The 14,757-nt window shown below is 44.8% G+C and overlaps 2 protein-coding genes across 3 annotated transcripts in view; one reads left to right on the top strand and one right to left on the bottom strand.

Moving 5' to 3' along the window:
- LOC124804884 (putative protein FAM10A4) overlaps window positions 1–14,757 on the top strand; it is a 187,751-nt gene that overhangs the window by 116,483 nt on the left and 56,511 nt on the right. The window lies entirely within an intron of this gene.
- The window catches only part of LOC124804883 (uncharacterized abhydrolase domain-containing protein DDB_G0269086), a 78,435-nt gene that overhangs the window by 63,053 nt on the left and 625 nt on the right, over window positions 1–14,757 (bottom strand). The gene's annotated exons all lie outside the window — the stretch shown is intronic.

Raw genomic sequence — 14,757 nt, forward strand, 5'->3', positions numbered from 1 at the left:
ACTCACGGTGCTTTTCTGAAAGTTACAGCCGGCCGGGGTGGCCGAGCGGTTCTAGGCGGTACAGTCTGGAACGACGCGACCGCTACGCTAGGAAGTTTCGAATGCTGCCTCGGGCATGAATGCGTGTGATGTCCTTTGGTTAGTTAGGTTTAAGTAGTTTTAAGCCCTAGGAGACTGATGACCTCAGAAGGTAAGACCCATAGTGCTCAGAGCCATTTGAACCATTTTTTGAAAGTTGCAAGTGATAACAAGTCAGGCGAAAATAAACCGCAGCATTTTCGGCGGAATTGTTTTTAGATACTAACCAAAGCAGAGGTGACATCTTTTTGAATGGCCACCAATCAAATGTGGACGTGTAGGGCTCCCCGTAATATGTACAAAAAATGCAAGTGTTGGCTCCAGTTCAGAATGGCACTTCCCCTCCAGCGGTCGGCATTTCGCCTACAGTGTCTCCCTGCAACCCCCACCAGTTTCTCCATTTTTGTGGTTTTGATTTTAATGGTTGTTATATTGTTCTTTTCCTAGATTTAGTCGTCTTTCTTGGGCTAGTTTAGTTCCTACCTTGCATTTGATTTTAGGTTGAAGTTACCAGCCTGACGTTTACAGGTGATGTTTTTATGATTTCTTATACTTTTGTTGCTAGATTGCCTTTGTTGTTGGTCTTATTTATTTATTTTATTCTGCGCAGGCTCTACTTTAAGCACCGTGGCGCGTGAACAGTTTACAAACTTAGCTGTTTCGGAAATGCTTCCACCTTTCGCTCGTAAGCCAATGATCATTCCCGTTTGGATGTCAGATAAATCGCTCTGTTTCCGCATTACGACGACGAGTACACTGTGTCCCGCGTCCCCTCCCCCCCTCCTCCCGCGCTATTTATGTCTCCTCCACTGCTTGTGTTGCCTCTTGCCCTCGGTGAGTGCGTACCGACGTTGACGTCGAACATTGGCAGTGGTGACATAATGCGACTGGACCGTGTACATGTACAAGGTCTGGTGTGCGCGGAGACGAATCACCGCACAGCCGCACTGGCGCGAGCACCCGACGGCCGGCTCGCGCTGCACTGCCTTCCACCGCTCCCGGCTCTTCACGCTTTACTGTGAAGAAAAAATTCTTGTGTTGCCAAGCTCGTTTTATCAAGCTGAGAGCCAAAATGTTGGTAGCCGGTGTTTCAAATATGAATATCGGGGGTTTTAAGGCGTATTAGCATTTATTACACTCAAATTACAGTTATACATGAAATAGCAACTCGCACACTTTTTATTAAGTTTTCAGTGATAGCACCATTCGTCGCACAGCACACACCGAGCCGATCGGCGACTTGTTTCCAAACTTTGATTGTTGTGTCTGTAGCATTTGTTGCTACGTCTGCTTCAATCCTGTTTTATTAAAGTTGAGTAGACCAGCATGTTGTTATCAATGGAGAGACGTCTACAGACGTTAAAGTAACCTCTGGCGTGCCACAGGGGAGTGTTATGGGACCATTGCTTTTCACAATATATATAAATGACCTAGTAGATAGTGTCGGAAGTTCCATGCGGCTTTTCGCGGATGATGCTGTAGTATACAGAGAAGTTGCTGCATTAGAAAATTGTAGCGAAATACAGGAAGATCTGCAGCGGATAGGCACTTGGTGCAGGGAGTGGCAACTGACCCTTAACATAGACAAATGTAATGTATTGCGAATACATAGAAAGAAGGATCCTTTATTGTATGATTATATGATAGCGGAACAAACACTGGTAGCAGTTACTTCTGTAAAATATCTGGGAGTATGCGTACGGAACGATTTGAAGTGGAATGATCATATAAAACTAATTGTTGGTAAGGCGGGTACCAGGTTGAGATTCATTGGGAGAGTGCTTAGAAAATGTAGTCCATCAACAAAGGAGGTGGCTTACAAAACACTCGTTCGACCTATACTTGAGTATTGCTCATCAGTGTGGGATCCGTACCAGGTCGGGTTGACGGAGGAGATAGAGAAGATCCAAAGAAGAGCGGCGCGTTTCGTCACAGGGTTATTTGGTAACCGTGATAGCGTTACGGAGATGTTTAATAAACTCAAGTGGCAGACTCTGCAAGAGAGGCGCTCTGCATCGCGGTGTAGCTTGCTCGCCAGGTTTCGAGAGGGTGCGTTTCTGGATGAGGTATCGAATATATTGCTTCCCCCTACTTATACTTCCCGAGGAGATCACGAATGTAAAATTAGAGAGATTAGAGCGCGCACGGAGGCTTTCAGACAGTCGTTCTTCCCGCGAACCATACGCGACTGGAACAGGAAAGGGAGGTAATGACAGTGGCACGTAAAGTGCCCTCCGCGACACACCGTTGGGTGGCTTGCGGAGTATCAATGTAGATGTAGATGTAGATGATCCTTTATCAACGGTAAAAATCGCGTGACGTCAGATCGTGTGAACGTGGGAGATCGTGCGAAACAAGCTCTGTCATCCGGCCCTTGTGGCCGCTCGAGCGGTTACAGCGTCGTCTAACCAATCTCGTACTGAGTTGCGCCAGTAAGGCGGCGCACCGTCTTGCTGCCAGATAAAGTACTGTGGTTCAGCTCCTCCCAAACGCCATAGTTCTAGCGCATCGAGGTACGAAGTACCAACTATAATTGCTTCACCGAAAAAAGGGGGCCCATAAATTATCCGCCGCCGTATATATCCCTCCCCCCCCCCCCCCCCAAAAAAAAAAAAATCAGTTTACCAGAGTCTCGTTGCAACCACGGATTTAATTTTCACTTGGAGGATTACAGTGGAACGTAATACGGAACACACGTTGCACTGTTACAACAGATTCAGTCCTTGCAAACTGTAAAACACGAAAAGCTGTCTGTTCACCATTCGCCGTCTTTGCTACCAACGCTTTCCGACGGAAGACTTAGAAAACAGTCCATGCGCATAGGTGTACAAAAAAACTACTTGACTGCTCTTTCATTTATAGTGTAAGTTGGATGTAACAAATGCTACAAAGCCTCAAAACGCCGATAGTCATTTTGAAACACACGATATATTGGACATCTGTGTTCATCATCATCACAGCCGCAGGCTGGGTATGTTTGGAATATAAGCCTCGCCCTCTAGTCCTGTTTTCCCATGATCTTTCTGTGTTCACTCTTGTCCAGTCCTCGCCTCCTTTCATTTTTACAACACAATCCTCCACATGCTTGTTGTTCTTGTATTCCGGTTTAGTATATCCCATTTTTCTGTTTCTTAATACTCTTATCGTATAATTGCCGATAGGACTGTAATGACTGCACTGACATTCCAGCAAGAACAACAGTAACAGACGTTACTGTTTTAGAAAATAGCATTTGCATTGAAGCTTAGTTGAAATGTTGAAAAAAATTCTTTAATGAATAGTAATTCGCAGCTAGATATTGATAAGTTCTATGACAGTGAGCCTGCAGCGATGTCCACAAGTACGAAATGTTCGCCAGTACTTTTCGTTTCTTATGTGCAATGTTGGCCAAAATAATGTGACCCGCCTGGTACAAACAGCTCCATTCCGAATGGTTTGGGTTGACGTTGGATACAACGTTCAGTTTTCAGTCAGCAGCGGTGGTTACTCTAAGGGGGTTTTGGAGCCCAAGATACTGTCGTTTCTGGCGTGCTTAAGCAGGAGAATGACCCTACACATGTAGTGGAGAATGTATAAAACTGCTTCCTTGTCCTGCACGTTCGTCTGACATGTCGCGAACTTAAAATGTTTCTTTATGACATTAAAACTATGTATCATTCCAGCATTCGAATCAATAACCTCATCTTCCGCGGTTAGTTCCGTGACTTACTGAGCTATCAAGGCACTGCTTACGACAGCTCACGTCACCTCTGCCAGTGCTCCTGTCCAGGAATCTTTCCTGCATACGTTGCTGGAATGGAAGAAAGGACATTAGCGAGAAGTGGTTTAGCCACGGCTCAGGGAATTGTTTACTAAATGAATTTGTGATGGAGCGGGTGTGGGCTTGTTGAGTCATGCCAGTCTGTTAGAGCATTCTGGATGTTTTGGTGTGGTTGATCGATAACTTGCTGGCCACTGTGTTCCACCAACCGCTGTTGTGGTTTGTGGGCTCTCATAGAAATAGTGTTGGCGGAGATTACGCCTGGAATGTATTCTTGTTCTCTTTGGGTCTAAGACGTTAAAGGCTTTGATTACAGCGAATGAGTGCTTCTCACCATAAGGAATTCATATACAATTCAGTAATGCTAATAACTTGTGCAGTGACGGGCCTGATGTGTTGACCGCCTACTTGCGTTTACCACTTTACCAGTGCAGATGGAGCACAAGAGCTTAAACTGTTAACTACATAACATGTTTCGTCCTGTTAGTATTATTTATAGCTGTCATAGAGGGTAATACTTTTAATAACTTTACGTGATATAGGCGTACACAGGTGTTAAAGTTTGCGGGAAAAACAAAAGTTTCGCAAAAATGATACTCAAGTATTATAGCTTCTTCAAATGGTCTTAAACATAAACAACTATGAAACATCAATCTGCTTTCTTATTTGCCAGTTCATTAATTTCGTCCTGCAATTCAATCTTTACACACTTCCTCCTGTACAGCGATTTGTCATAGACGACTAAAACTCACTTCACTCAAAGACAGTTGAAGACTGGAAATGGAAAACGTTCTAAGTGCCTGTCTGTCTTTTCCAAAAAGACGTTTTCACTGCTGTTCTATTCGCAGTACTCTTTTGCACGTCCCTAGCCGTGTTCCAAATACCAGGCCATGGAGGAAATCTTCCCGCATGTTTTAGTAGATGGCTCATGATCTCTGTGCCTAGTTGTGTTTCCCTTTGGAGTCCCGACTACAGTTCTACTAGTTTAAAAATAATGCTGTAGTTCTGTACTTCTACAACCGCAACTAAAATGTAGTGCCTCGGTATTAATAGCACTCTGAACAAAAACCTTCATCTTGCAATTTTTTTCGAAAATTGACATTTTTGAGACCATTCTTGTGTACAAAATAGATGCCGATTCTTGCAAAGACACTTAGAACGTTCTTAATAAAGTTTTATTTTCTGTCTTGTGTCATTTCTTCCGGTGCTGCGGTGAGCAGCACAATTCTGTGGTGTAAGAATACTTTCTCTCTCTCTCTCTCTCTCTCTCTCTCTCTCTCTCTCTCTCTCTCTCTCTCTCTCCCCTTCCCCCTCCCTCCCCCCCCCATTTTTTATACAAGCCAGTAAAATATAAACAGAGATACAGCGTTTGTTCATTACACTGACAAACGTCAGATTTGACACTTAGAACGTTTTCCATTTCTACTCTGTAATTCAGTTAAAGACACCTATTTAGCGATTTGGAGAATTTTGTTTCGCCCTTATGACGGCGTATACGCTCCGTGACATGAACTCTACGAGACATCCAAAGTCTTATGAAGCTGTTGTGATCCATGATGAATCAATCGTTGGACACAACCACCTGAAATCGGACACCTGGGTTCAAGGCGCGGACATCTCGCCGATGGCGACCCAAATGTTCGATATAGAATCGGGGGACTCTCGAGAGCACTCAGGTGTGTGAAGCAGAGCGAACCATTCTCACGTGTCGGGATTGAAAGAGTGGCGCATTGTCTTTCAGAACGTATGGAGAGCGCCCACATGGCTGTTTAGGTGGAAAAATGAACGCACATTATGGTGCAGGTTCCTTATCGTCCTCCAGAGAGAGATGAAGGCAGACGTTGCAGGGACGTAGTTTCATCGAAAGTACAAGTTCTCCACACTAGCAATACACTCATGAGCCAAAGCATTTGTATAATATTGTGTTTGTCCGCCTTGGGAACGCAATATAGAAGCTGTTGTGCGTGGTATGGATTCGACAAATCCGTGGTAGATTTCCGTAGCAGCTATGCGGCACCAACTGACTACGCACAGATCACGCAGTGCTCTTAAATTACGTGCTCGTGGTTTGTGATGTGAGCGTCGCAGGCTTGTTCCCTCGGGATCAGATCAGGTGAATGTAGTGACCAAGACTTCAGCGTGACCTCACTTTCATGTTCCTCAAACCACTGAACATGATTCCCTCCTTGTGGCACGGACACTTAATGTCCTGGTAGATATCATCGCCGCGGGGGAAGACATTAAGCATGAAGGGCGCGCAATAATGTTCACGTAGTCCACAGCTGTGACGGTTCCTTCGGTTACTGCCATGGATCCCATTGAAGCCCAGGTCAGTGTCCCCCATAGCGTAAAACTGCCCCCAGCGACCTGCGTCCGTGGCGTGGTGGATGCTTCGAGCACCCGCTCTCCCGGATGACAGCGTATCCGTCCGACCAGAACACACGTTTCCATTGATCCGTGGTCCAATTTCGATGATTCATTGCCCAGTGCAATCGTTAATGGCAACATCGTTGGGTAGCGTGAGAACGCGCAAGGGTCGTCTGATGCAAAGCCCAGTGTTCAAAAATATAGGTTGAACCGTGTTCTCCTAAACACTTTACCTTCACCAGCACTGTCTGTCGTCAGATCTACTACAGACGACGGTTTATGGAGAGGGCAAGCCTTCTGCCTCCACGTTTAGTGTTGAGGTGTGACATCCAGCACCTTATTCTCGTGGTTTCCTCGTTCTTTAGCAACTTTCCATAGATGTTTACGACAGCCGACCAGGTTCGCCGTTTCCGAGGTGCTCGTTCTCAGGCGACGAACCATAACAATCGTGACAGAGTCGCTTTTGTTAGTTTGATTTTCCTCATTTGCGACCTGTATAGTCGCTGAATGATTTCCCATTCTTCTTTGTCTTTCTTATTTGTATCGGGCAGTCAAATTAAACGAGACAGATGAAAAAAATAGTAAACTGTGTATTATTTCAGAAGCAATCGCCGTTACTGTTAATACATTTGTTCCACTGTGAGACAAGTCTGTCAGTGCCTTCGTGGAAAAATGCGGTTCACTGCTCCAAAAAAATGGAAATTGGGTGGGGACAGAGCGGGACTGTATGGAGGATGTGTAGCGGCTTTCCAGCGAAACGTCTGCAATATACTCAAAACAACATTGGCGGACTCACATGTTGCCGAGGTGTCCGCAGCTCGTGGTCGTGCGGTAGCGTTCTCGCTTCCCGCGCCCGGGTTCCCGGGTTCGATTCCCGGCAGGGTCAGGGATTTTCTCTGCCTCGTGATGACTGGGTGTCGTGTGGTGTCCTTAGGTTAGTTAGGTTTAAGTAGTTCTAAGTTCTAGGGGACTGATGACCATAGATGTTAAGTCCATAGTGCTCAGAGCCATTTAGATGTTGCCAAGGTTTTTCGGACTATGCTGCAGAAGTTTCGCTGGGAAGCCGCTACACATCCTCCGTACAGTCCCGTTCTGTCCCCACCCAATTTCCATTTTTTTGGAGCAGTGAACCGCATTTTTCCACGAAGTCACTGGCAGACTTGTCTCACAGTGGAACAAATGTATTAACAGTAACGGCGATTGCTTCTGAAATAATACACAGTTTACTTACTTTTTTTCTCATTTGTCTCGTTTTCATCTGATTACCACTTAAACTTTCCTTACCTCGTCACGTATCCGCAATGCCACCCGTCGGCGTTTGATCTAGCGGTGAGCAGTTGTAATGTTCTGGCTCATCAGTGTATGCCTAATATGTTGTCAGAGCTCATTTCAGTAACATGTATCTTCTTGCGGCTTGATGGCTAAGTGTGTGTAAGGCTACAAATTAAAACATTGAGGGTTCAATTTCCAGTCTACTCCAGGAGTTTTAAGTTACTTACCGCGTATTTCACCTCAGGTAATTATTTATATATGTGAGAAAACTCAAACTGCACCATTATTCAGAACCGTTCTCATTAAACTATTGGTCTTTCAATAACCTGCGGAGTAAGTCAGTTGAAAGGACGGAGGAAGGCAACGGTGTACCACGTTAAATAGGACAACCCCCCAGTGACGCACTGTGGCGTTCATGTCAGCCTTGAGGTGGAAGACTCATTCAGTAGTCGTTGCTTTCACAAACGTTAGTGTAGTCGACTGAGTTCATTCCGCGGGGCAGGTGTAGTCCCCCCACGCAAGTAACTGCGTCTTTCAAAGATACTAAGATCTACATATATACTAAATCTACTGTTCGAGTCACGAGTAGTTAGCGGAAAGACTGTTGATGGTTAGCCTCTCTGTAAGTTCAGTTCTCTTAAATTTTACCTTTATGCGTTTTCACGAGATATATCTAGGAGGAAACAATATATTGATAGGTTTTTTTTATGATGCGGTTGTTTATAATGGGCTGCCTGAAAAATGTGCACAACATTCATTCGGACCTTGATAAGATTTCAAAGGAATGGACAGAGTGGCAGCTTGGTTTACACGGACAGTAATGTAAAATTAACCGCTTCACAAAACATAGGAAAGTAGTATTCAGCGACAGCGTCACTGAGTCACACTTGAAATGGGTCAACTCATAAGAATACCTGGGTATAACAATTTGTAGGGATACGAAACTGAATGATCACAAAGGCTGAATCGTAGGTAAGGAAGGTGGAAAACTTGGGTTTTTTGGTAAGATACCGGGGAAATATGATCTTTCTACAAAGGAGACTGCTTACAAATTGCTTTTGCGTCCCATTTTAGACTATTGCTCAGGTGTGTGGGACTTGTAGCAGGTAGGACTAACCAGGGATATAGAACTTACACGGAGAATGGCAGGTGGAATTCTGTTTAAGTCACGGGATAGCGTCACTTAATCTTTGAAAAACCTAAATTTGCTAGTCTCTTGAAGATAGATCCGAAAGCATACTTAGAAAGCACCAAGAACAAGTGTAAAGTGAAGAATCTAGAGATGTTCTTCAACTTTCTACAAACCACTCACGTAGTGACGGTGAAGGCAAGAGTAGACGAAGTGCTACGCTCACAGAGGAGTTCAAGCAGTCATTCTTCCTGCGCTCCATACGCAATTGTAACAGAAAGAAACTCTCGATTTGTAGTACAATGGAAAGTACCCTCTGCCGTCCACCTCACACTGGTTTGCAGAATGTGGGTGTTTGTACAGTTGGGTAGGAAGGTGTCCTGACCCTGGCGCCTACAGCCGTCGCTCAGCGCGCACCGGCGCCGCAGCTGCCGGGCTGGCCAGGGGTTCAGCTTTCGTGTCCGGAAATAGTCACGTTTATTTTAAAGCGCGCCTGCCCTGCCTGCTAGCGTGCGATCTCCCAATGACTGCGCCGGCGGCCGGTGGCGGCCCAGCTGTCGCCGGCGGCGGTGCGTCGGGTCCCCGCATCGGAACCTTGGCGACCCTCGCAGTGCGAGCGACCTCCAGCACTCTCGCTCCCGCTGCCCGCCAGAGTTTCGTCATAGTTGCACGTAACAGCCGCTGGCGAAAGTGCATTCAGCTCCGAACTTGCATCGCTCCAGTGATTCATCCGCCGGTCTTAACGCTCGAGCTAATCGTTCGTATTTAATCGAGATACGGGACCGTTGGCATAAATAAACAATTGTGTTCGGTCTTCTGCCAAAATTTTCTCCGAATCTAAGAGGACCGTGCGCGAAGTTTGGTCGCTCCGTAACCGAGCGAGATGACAACGAGTCGCATTTGGGTGGAGAGGCTCAGATTCCCGTCCTGCCATCCGAATTTGTTTTCTGTGGCCATCCTATATTACTTGACAATTACATCACAATGGTTGGAAAACGCACGATTGATTTCCTTCCCAATCCTTGACCAGTCAGAGTGCGTACTCCGTCTTTGATAACCTCGTCGAGGGGACGCTGAAAACATAACTTTCTTCATTATGCCCTTCCAAACACAATTAAATTCTCGAAAGAACGTATGTAACTGTGTGTCCAGTATGCTGAGATTCACGTTTTCTTCTCAATTTCCTCCTGAGTGTACGTACGCCTGTGCATACATACTCCACGAGCCACAGTATGTTCACGGTCCTGTTTCGCTCGCAAATGGAGCGAGAGAAAAACGATAGCACCCGTGCATCCTTATTTTATCCTCACGGTCCTTACACAAAGATGAAGTATCGTAGTTCTGCAGTCACGAAAGCTGACTCTCTAAATTTGCTCGATATCAAATCGCGGAAAAATCCCTCCATGGATTCGCAATTTGGAACTCGGCTTCTGGAGTATTTCCGTAATATATATGTAAGCTCTATTCCTGTAATCGGACCTGACGAGGATCCCATAAACTCCAGTAGTATTCAGGAATGGGTCGCACAAGCGTCCTTTATACGCTGTCGTTTATGGGTTCGCTAGTTTTCGCAAGGGAAAAGAAGAGAATCGAAGCGTTTCAGATGTATCGCTTCCAAAGGGTATTGAAAATCAGGCGGGCTTGTTAGTTAAGAAATGACGTGGTTTCCGCAGAAATAGCGAGGAACAGAATACGTGGAAAACACTAACAGATAGAAGAATGAAGGGAAAATCAGTGTTTATCCCAATAATCGTCCATTCGCCTTGCTGTTCCATACCGTGTCGTTTCACAACGTTACGCCAGCATAGTTAATCAAAGTCAAGCGTCACGCCATTCATAGCGTATTACGCATTACCAGAAATTTTCTCGCGTCCATCTGCATTAACTTAAATTTATTTACTTTTAAAGCAAGCTGGTGTTTGTCGTACCGAATATTAACTATCTCAGAGTAAGGGCTAGGCGCGCGCGCACCATTCGGACAGTGGGAACGAACGCAAGAACGCAGTGGTTCTGACTTTAGTCTCATTTTCGTGAGTAGCAGGATTTAAATTCGCAGCCACAGATCTAATATGGGTATTCCTTTCTTTTTCTTCAGGCTAACCTGGGTATGTATTCCCCCTCTCTCCCGAGGTCAACGCCAAACTGATCTAGTTGAGCTAGCACTCCTCTGTAGTGACCTCAGCGTTTACGGGTTATTCTGCTGTTAACTTTCCTCGCTGTAGCCAAACAGTTTCAAGAGGTAGCCATTGCGATGATTGTCTACTGATCACGGTCGATTTTTCCCTCATCCTGCAACGAAGTTGGTGCGTTTATCCTGCAATGCCAGCAGTACGACAAATTGTTAAGCGTCGCCGGCCGCCAATGATTTGACTGTGGTGCGCGGTAAATACAAAAACTTCATTCAAGTGTCCCCTCTTCCAAACTCGGCTTTCTCCAGGAGTCGTTTAACTATCCTCTTCTAGTGGTCCGGGGAAAACGCAGTCTCATTCAACTCTCTCTCTCTCTCTCTCTCTCTCTCTCTCTCTCTCTCTCTCTCTCTCTCTCTCTCTCCCTCTCTCTCTGACGTAGACTTTCACGTGATTTTCCCAACTTCACTGCAAGAGGTCTTGGAATAATCACTAAACAATCCAGTGCCGAAACAGGCCGCTCTTCGCTGGTTCTTCTCTCTAGTCCATGCCAGTAAACCACTGATTCTTTAACTTATCCAACGCCCACGTGTGAAACAGCTTCAGACGTCTGATTACATTACAGATGTGTTAATGTGTTAAATATTTGAAATTATGCTTTAAAGTTCATTGAAAGCCACAAAGTGCTTTCATTACGAAATGCTGGATGAATCTACTCTGGTGATTTGCGCTCCATTTTAATCAAAACGTATCACTTGAATTGTGTGTCGTACAGTGATCTAATTTTGCAGCTACGTTCGGTGGTATATGTAGATACTGTTTACAAAATGTATTGCGAATAGAGTTAGTAGTAAAGAAGTAATAAATTAAAACTTCACGCTTGATGCTGAAGTTTTACTGTATGAACAGCAAAAACATGGTTTTGGAAAAAAAAAATTAATTTTTTTCCTTTTTTTCATTTTGTGGGTGGTGTCAGGGAGAAAAAGTTTCGTAAAGCTTTGAAATTATGCGCAAAGTTTATTGGAAGCGTTCTAATTCTCAAATACTGGATGAATAAAGTCGCGGTATTTGCGCGCCTTTACTTAGGATGCCACGAGACACGTACACATTTTGTAACTGCAAGGCTTGTCGTATTGTGTTACACTTTTACTTAAAGATTGTACCTGTTAATAAGTAGATTATGGCAGCATTTTAAATTTCTAAGTTACATCAATAATTACGCGAAGTATTGAAAATGAAATTTTTATGGCCCCTGAAAGCCAGTAGATAGGCAACCTGCAACTGGTACTTAATAAAGAATATTGTTCTTTCCGTAGAAGGGAGACGAAAGGATAAGGAACGTAGACGCTGTAAACATATCGATCTTCGAAATGGACCATTTATTTCTAGAAATGCGTCATACGCTAAACTCAGTTTTACTATTCCAGTTTATTCGGTTCTTATAACTTTCGTTCGACCACTTCGAGTTAGTTGCCAAGGAGCTCAAACGTACTGAATGATGCATTCATTGGCATCATCAAGAATTTTTATGGATTGGGGTTGGGATAAGCAGTTTACGTCATCTTGCGTCGTAAAAGTGTGTTGGGAAAATTCGGTGTAGTTTGTGGTGCAAGACACCACCTACAAACTAAATCTCTTATTGTCCACTCTCGCAGAGCGCGTGGGAAAAATCAACACGTAAATATATCCTTGCGATCTCTGATTTCTCTTATGTTATCGCGATGCACATTCTGCCCGTTTTAAGTAGGAGGAACAAAATATATCAGCATTCGGAGAAAGAAGTTGTTCATTGGAATTTTGTGAAAAGATTTGACCGCAACGAAAAAGTCATTGATTTGTTGAGCACCTTGTAAGTGTCCTGTCAACAAAGCGCATTCTCTGATTCGTCATTCTCCATCTGACCATTTCATGTAAAGTTTTCTTCTAACTGAGGTTCTAAGTATTTAGTTGGTCGACAACATCTAATTTGTGTCATTTTCATACAAAGGAAATGCGAGAAAAACACCTTTTACTGTTGTATTGCTACTTTTCGCACCATTCAGGTATCTTGTGTAATTCATTTTGCGTTGACTTGGGAATTCGCTGTTTAGTAAGCGCCAACTGCTGCCCTTAGGGTTTCAGAGCCTCCTCAGCTGACTGCCCGCCAGCGCGTTACGTGTCTCGTGCGTCAGCCGTTGGGCTCTGTCCAGCGCCCAACTGGGCCAACCTTTGCTAAAAGCTTTGAGCGCCGCCAAAGAATTTCCACGGAATTTGAACGATATGAAGCACTGTGCCGTCGTTTACTGTTCCTGCTCACTTTACGATGTAACAATGGTGGTGGTGTAGACTGCTTATTCATCGGTTATTCATCCGTTCTCGTATGACATCAGTTCCGTAGATTGGACGAGATTCCTAAGATAGAACATTTTACATAACCGCGGTTCTTAACGCTGTTCCACCTAAGTTAAACCTTCATCGTTGTTACGTGCTGTTACATAATTCACTCGAATATCATACAGATCGTGACAAAATTACGTCAAAGTTAAGTTTACTATTGGAGATATTCCAGGAAAATGATGCAATGATATTTATAAGTTCGGCAAGGAAGAGCGAATTAACGCGTCAGGTTATCTAAACTCGGCGAGGAAAATGTGCTTTTGTAAGAGGGATACTATATCCTGTGGGTCGTCAGAGGCGGTGAATAATTGCAAGAAAGTGACTTGAAGTAGCGCCAGAACATCGAGCCAGCTTAGCGTCAATTCTTGGGAGCCCCCCAACTAGCAGAGTCAGATTTCGAAGACGAAAAAAGTCGGTCATTTTACGGTAGGCTCCGCGGCACGGGCGATTAAACTACCTGCAGCCCCGTCTCTCCAATGAAGCGTCCGTGCACTTACGATCCGGCGCTATTTTTGGACATCCCTTGCAGGTCAGACTGCGCACCTGCAGCCTATCACACGTTCTGCAAGAGCTGCCGCCGTACTGGCTGGGCTCAAATGTCACACGTGACTTAACACACGGCTCTGGACAGAATAAAGCACTTTAGTGCCACGGAGCTGTGCAGCAACTGGGTTTTTGGATTTTTTTTTTTTTTCAGTCGTGGTACATGGTACAAAAATTTGCCATACTGTTTTCTTTCGAATTGTGTTAAACGGGAAATATAAACAGGCAGGAAACTGACTACAGCCTTGTAAGGGGTGCAGTGAAGTTGTGTCGCACAAAGCATTTGTTGTTACTGGAAACTGTTGGAAACCTGGGTTATAGCCTTGTTTTGACCTCGACTACTTGCAGTGACGATGGAAGTGATGCAGTGGTTAGAGCACTAACGTGTACAATTTGGGAGGAGTGGGGTTGAAATCCACCTCCGGCCATTCGAATGTAGATTTTCCGTGACTTCCGCAAATTAACTTAAGGCAAATATTCCTTCAAGAAAAATAGTGTGGATTTGTCTGTCGTCCTCACCGTGAGCGAATACTCAATGACCGTGACGGAGACTTGGAAATAATGTCTAAAGTCCCTTCCATCACTACTAGCTTCTACAATTGGCCAGCCAAAGTGGCCGAGCGGTTCTAGGCGCTACAGTCTGGAGCCGCACGATCGCTACGGTCGCAGGTTCGAATACTGCCTCGGGCATGGATGTGTGTGATGTCCTTAGGTTAGTCAGGTTTAAGCAGTTCTAAGTTCTAGGGGACTGATGACCTCAGAAGTTAAGTCCCTTAGTGCTCAGAGCCATTTGAGCCATTTTTCTACAATTGGTATTATGAGCTGATATGTAAGCAACTGTTTTAAATATACGTGATCAGTACGAGCCAGACTGGGTTTTAAGCCGGTTACCTGCGATTTTGCTATCTCCTTTCTTCCGAAGGTGCTGTTCCTAACAGCATCGAAGGAGAGAGCTGTGTGAAGATTGGAGAAATTATAGGTGCTAGTCAATGCCGTGGGTCACGCCGTGAGGCGTACTTGAATAGCACAATTGGTAACGTAACTCCTGCGAGAGACGAGTATCCGGGATGACTCCCGGTCCATCACACAGTTTTAACTCGTCTGGT

Source organism: Schistocerca piceifrons, chromosome 7 (genome assembly GCF_021461385.2).
Source record: "Schistocerca piceifrons isolate TAMUIC-IGC-003096 chromosome 7, iqSchPice1.1, whole genome shotgun sequence".
NCBI lineage: Eukaryota > Metazoa > Arthropoda > Insecta > Orthoptera > Acrididae > Schistocerca > Schistocerca piceifrons.